We start from the raw sequence: 6,705 nt of genomic DNA on the forward strand, positions 1-6,705 counted from the left end.
TGAAAATATGGCTACAAGTGATAATGAGCTGCACAATGAAAGAGGAGCTCCTATGCCACAGAAAGGGGTTCTACAATTACAAACGCATGATGCTCTGCTAGCACAGAATAAAATTCTAACTCAACAGCTAGAGACTCTGACAAAAACTTTGGCTCAATTACCTAAAGAGTTGAAGTCTGCTGCCCAGATACAAACCCAGTTGTGCGAACTATGTGGAGGTGATCACATAAATGGCCAGTGTGCTTTTCCAGTGGAGGCCTTGGAGGATGTTAACTTCATGGCTAATCAGTTTCCATACCGTCAAGGGAATTATAATCAGGGTTGGAAACCACATCCAAGCATTGGCCAAGGACAAACTGGGCAGGCTAATCAGTATAATAAGCAGCAGCAGCAACCAACCTTGTGGCAACAATTATCTATGCTTAATGACAGATCAACAAGGTTGGAAGAAACTCTTCAGCAATTCATCCAGCAAACTGAATCTTCTCAAAAGAGCACTGAAGCTGCTATAAAGAATTTGGAGATTCAGATGGGTCAGATCACCAAGCAATTGGAAGAAAGACCCAACAGAAACTTTGGGGCTAATACTGAGGTTAACCCCAGAGAAGAGTGCAAAGTGGTCAAGAGTGTAAATGAAGAGATCATTGAGTTGGAAGAAGATGAAACAGAAGAGAGAAGAGAAGAAGAAAGAAAGGACACTTTTCCTTTTCTAACAAATCAGGAGAAACCAATGGATTTCACAGATTTATTCAAAATGGTTGATAATGAAGCTCCTTGGGAACAAATTCTACAGAAAATAGCAGTTTACACCAAATCAGATGAAGGAACCTCTACAAAAAGAAGACGTAGAGAGGATGAGGAAGAAAAGTGTATAACTGTTAAGAAAGAATCATTCCCACCAAAAGCAGCAGATCCAGGCAGTTTTTCTATCCCTTGCATTATAGGGAAGAAAAAGGTAAAGAAAGCTCTCCTTGATTTAGGCTCAAGTGTTAACTTGATGCCTTATTCTCTATTGGAGCAAATTGGCCATGTTGAAATAAAACCTGTAAAGGTTAATCTTGTAATGGCTGATGGATCTTCAAAGGAGCCATGTGGGATTGCAGAAGACATTGTAGTTTGTGTTGGCAAACTTCAGTTCTTGGCAGACTTTGTGGTGATGAAGATGGAAACTGAGAAAATACCTTTCATACTTGGAAGGCCGTTTATGAAAACGGCTAGGGCTATCATTGATGTGAATGAAGGTATAGTGGTTCTCCAAGACAGAGAGGAGAGAGTGGTGGTGGATGTGTTCAAAGATGAGATACAAGCAAAGGAGGAAGAAGCCAGTTATAAAGCTGCATTTCGAGATGCACCCATAACTAGAGGTAAAAATAAAAATCTTAAGGTTTCTGATAACCATTGTTTGTATTTTCAGGCACCCAAGGTAGAAGAGATTGGAAAAGGAGAAGAAGTTCCTAGAGACTGGAAAAAATTAAGACTCCAACTTGGCACACCTGTAAGACTCAAGAACAAGTTGTGGGTTATTAAAGGCTTTAAAGAGAAGGAGATGATAGAGATAGAGTCTCCATATTCTAGAGAATCTAAGACAGTCCAAAGGAAGCAGTTGAAAGGTTGGTGGAAGAACTACGTCAACTATAAAGAAGATGGAACGTGAGCTTTAACAGGGTCAAGCTAGTGACGTTAAAGAAGCGCTTGCTGGGAGGCAACCCAGTGGATTTACAAACTTTTGATTTGGTTTTGTAATTTATAATTTGTGAACATTATTCTGGACAATATTTTTGTTGGATCCAGCATCTACTGAAGGATGCTAGGTGATTAAGTATCTACTGAAGGATACTAAGTTTGTAACACCTACTGATGGGTGTTGGTGAGAAGATTTTGCACCTACTGATGGGTGCTGGTAAGTTTGAAACACCTACTGATGGGTGTTGGTGGATTTTGGGTCAGGCTCGTGACGTTAAACAAGCGCTACCTGGGAGGCAACCCAGTTGATTGATTGTTTTCTGTTTGTTTTTTTAGGATTTGCATAAGCATTTTTAACATTGAATTGCAGGGAACCTATGAGGGGTATGCTAGGAAGGCACGTAGGTCAAGAAAAGAAGGAGAAGGGCACATCACGAAAGTGCCGCTGAGCGGCATTACCGCTGAGCGGTACTAACGCAGATGGGCTTAAGTTCCCCTTAGCGGAACCCGAGCCCATTGGGGTATTTTTAAACCCTAAGCTGCGCGTTTTTACACTTTCAAGTTCTTCTCTGCATAAACACTCCACACCTCTTCTCCTAGGTTTTACATCTTTTACTCTTCCCTCTTTAGAAATTTCTCTTCCACTCACTTTTATACTAGTGTGCCATCAAAGTTTGGGGTTGGAAGAGAGCATTCTAGTTTGGAAGCATTCTCATATCATCTAGCATCTCCACCCAAGTAAGTAAAATGCATTTTGTTCATTCTAGGGTTCTTGAATTTGAATGTGATTGTCAAAGCATGAATATTTAGGGGTTTTGTTTCTATGCATGATTTGATGATATATTTGATGTTTGAACCGATTAAACTGCTTGATTATGAACTGGAAAACTGAAAATTGCATTTGGGTGGAGTTAGGACAGTTTTAAAAACGAGATTTGCAAAAATCTGCAGATCACCGCTGAGCGGCATTTACCGCTGAGCGGCACTCTGCCAGATTTGTTTTTTCTGGTTTGTTGCGTGTTTGAATGTGGCACTGGTGGCGCTGAGGGGAAATTCTGGCCCTCAGCGGTGGTTTAGCTTCAAAGGAGTTTGTTTTGTGTTTACTAATGATTAACATCATGTTCTGTGGTTTTGGATTTATGTTTGAATGCAGGAATGGCATCCTCTTCAGGAAAGAGATTGAAAACCATGGCAACCAAGAGAAAGGAAAAGGAACCAGAGCAGCCCCATAATGGCAGGTTCCTCTCTAGGAAACATGAGAAGCACTTTAGGGTGGTTCAGGACAGGAGACTTCTAATGGAGAGAAAGGTTGGAATGATACCTAACTTTGCTCCTCAATTTGGAGAGCAAGTGTTAGGGAATGATTGGGGAAGCTAGCCACTTATCCATCACCTGCCAACATAGCTGTGGTGAAGAATTCTACACCAATGCAAAGAAGATTGGTGATTATCCAGCTGAGAATTATTTGGGCTATGTTAGAGGCCATGCTATCAGGTATGATCCTGACTCCATCAATAACTTTCTGGATACTGTGTGGGCTGGTGAGCAATGCCAGTTTGCTCTTAGCATGGAGGAAGGTGCTGACTTTGAGGATGTTGAGAGAGTATTGTGCATACCTGGAGGACACTTCCAAAGGAATAGATCTGGCTCAGTGGTTAATTAGGAGGACAGATTTGACTCCTCTTGCAAAGTATTGGATGGCATTTTCTCATGCCAACATTCAGCCATGTTCACATGTGTCAGATATTACTCTCAGCAGGGCACTCTTCATCTACTGTGCTATCAGAAACTTGAATGTTAATATTGGGCAGGTGATAGCTGATGAGATTAGTGTGTGTGCTAACACCTCAAACAACAAAGCACCACTGGGACATCCTTCTTTGATCACTCACCTTTGCAAGCTAGCTGGGGTGGACACTTCTGTTCCACCATTTGAGAGGCCAAGAAAAGCTATAGATGAGGCCTATTACAGACAGTACTGTGGAGGTGAGGAGGCAGCCCAGCCAGTGCCACCACGCCAGGCTCGTAGAGAGAGAAGGCCAGCACAGAGCAGGACTTCTGCTGATACTCATGAGGCAGAACCATTCCAGATGAGGGACATGTATATGTCTCTTATAGGTGCTCAGTTGCAGTCCATCCACAGAGGGCAGGTGGCCACGGCTGAGATGATAGTGGGGATGTATGATACCCCTCCAGCACACAGGTGGACTATGGATGAATTCCATAATGTGGTAGCTTGGCCAGAAGAACCATGGCATGGAGGAGCTGAAGCAGCTGAAGCTTCAGCCCGAGACATGGAGAAGATGAAGCTGAGGAGGAGGATGCATTTGATGAAGATGATGATGAAGAGGAAGAGGAAGATACAGAGAGCTCGGACTGATGAGGAGCTGAGATAGCATTTACTGATGAATGCTATCATATGATTATGCTTTTGTGGTTTAAGTTTTCTGAACTTATTTGTTTTTGTTTTTAGATTAGGGTTTGATGTACTCTATTGAACACCTGGTTTCTTATGATGGTTTGCTATTAACTGTGATTGTGTGATAAGTAATGCTTGATGATGCTTATTGATTGATTGATGTTGAGATGATGTGCACATTAAAATGCTTATACAGGTGATTCACAAGCTTTGTGAACAAATGCATATATCATGATTGTGATTGTGAAATTAAGCAGGATGTGTATGTCAAATGTGAATGAGCTTATATGTGAGGTTTTGAGCTCCAGAGTTGTTATTGTTGAATGCTATTACTTTGAAAGCATGAATGACTTTGCCCAGGTTTTCTATGATTGAATCAATTGCTTGTTTTGCATCATATGATCAAAGGCCGTGTTTTTGAAACCCTTTTTATTGGCCAAATTCATAAAGTTAGCCTTCTAAAAGAGAACACGTTGTGTTCTATCCTTTGAACCCTTAGCCTTAAATATACACTGAACACCCTTGATTGAAAATCTTTACCTTGAGTTAAGTAGAAGATCTTGTGTGGTATTGTTAAATGTTCAAGTTTGGGGTTATTGGGGAAACATGAAAAAGGAAAAAGCATTGAGCTAAGAGCTAAAAAGTAAGAATATGCAAAGAAAAGAAAAGAAAAAGAAGCAAAGCTCAATGCAAATGCAAAAGCAAAGGCAAAAGAAAGTTGGGAATGAATAAGAAGATTGTGTTGTTATGATTCTCTTAACTCAAGGATTTTGTGATCCAGAAAAACCAATTTTCTTGTTAGCCCAGCCACATTATAAGCCATTGAAAAGTCCTTGTGATGATGCATGCTTGTGAATGTATTTGATTGTGGTTAAATGAAAGGCAAAGTTGATTCATGTGACATTGTGATAGTGGAGTGAATGAGTGAAACACTTTACCTCTTATACACTTGTGTGTTGAGTGAAACACTTTACCTAGTGAGGAAATATTCCATAAGCACATGAACATCCATGCTTAATTGATTGATCATTCATGAAAAATAGCATTTGTTGGAATTTAAATGACTTTGTGAACACTAAAGCATGTGCACATCTTGATTGAACTCTTGGTCTAAGTTTGAGTGAAGTTATTACTTATCTTGAAAAGAGGATTTTGAATGAGTGAACCATCATATGAATTGGTTGGAGATGGAGTTACATTTTGTTTGCTTGAGGACAAGCAAAGTTCTAAGTTTGGGGTTGTGATAACAGTTGAAAAACTGTTATTTTCATGCTTAAAAGTGATACTAAAAGCAACCTTTAGACTTAGAAACTAGCTTGAAATCATGCCTTTTGTTTATATTTTCAGAAATAAGAGAGCTGGACAGGTTTATGCTTGATTTAAGTGTTTTTGTGCAGGTTTTGAGGTGAATTTGGTGAAAGAAGTGAAGAATAGAGAGAGGACATTAGAAAAGACAAGAAAGAGTGCAAAAAGAGAAGTCGAAGGCACCGCTCAGCGGCAAACTACCGCTGAGCGGCACTCAAGAGGTGGCGTTGGAACCGCTGAGGGGCAAATGGCCGCTGAGGGGAAGAAAGAAGACGCGTAACCACCGCTGAGCGGTAAATGGCGCTGAGCGGCACTTTTTGGGCTTGGGCTTTTGTAATCTTTTGTAACTCTAGATTAGTATATAAGGGCTTGCACGTCCTTTAGTTAGGATCTTTGGCAGAAACGAGGCAAACACTCTCTCTTTCACCCCTTTGAAGGAGGATCTTGGATGCTCAGGCTACCTCTTCACCTTTATTGGGTTTATTCTTTCATACTTTCATTGTTAATTCATCTAGGTTCACCATGAATATGGTGAACTAAACCTTGTATGTTTGTTGGGGAATCAAAGTAATCTCTTGAAGCTCTCATATATGGATTTGTTGAGTACATCTTTGAATTAAGACATATGCTTTCTTTCATCATTAGTTAGGGTTTTTCCTCTTTGCTCAATGCTTGCATTGTTTAACTCATTCTAATGCATGATTATTGGTTTTGTTGATACGGACACGTACGGGGAAATCTAGATCCGGGGAATTTCTCCCAATATTATACTGACAATATTATATTGGTTGCCTTTAAGCTCCTGCACTCATGAACTAATCATTAGGAATGCTAGGAATTGTATGAACTATTTGATTAGGGAGAAGCCATCTAGAATGGTACATTAGAGAGTGGCATTAACAATGATGATTTGAATGTTGAATTCCTAAAATATATGAGAGTGGATGAGATGAAATTGACCCCCAACAACATATTCATTCATATATTCCATTGAAAGTGTTTATCTTTTGTTTTTGCCATTGATCAATTCATGCATACATATTTAATTTTCGTCTTGCATATTAAACTTCAATTATTGTGTTCTTAAGTCTTAGCTAATCAACAAATCACATAACTAAACTAGGCCGTGAGTCCTTTGGGAGAACGATACTTGGTCTTACCAAGTTTATTACTTGAAACGATTCGGTCATACTTGCCGATTGTGAAACAAGTTTGTGACATCATATTTTGGTGCTTACAAATTTGTCCATCACCCATTTATAACCCTCCAAAGTTTTAGGCATACTAAAAGTGGAAAA

This window comes from Vigna umbellata, chromosome 4 (assembly GCF_029865625.1).
Source record: "Vigna umbellata cultivar VRB3 chromosome 4, Vumbellata_1.0, whole genome shotgun sequence".
In the NCBI taxonomy this organism is placed as follows: Eukaryota; Viridiplantae; Streptophyta; class Magnoliopsida; order Fabales; family Fabaceae; genus Vigna; species Vigna umbellata.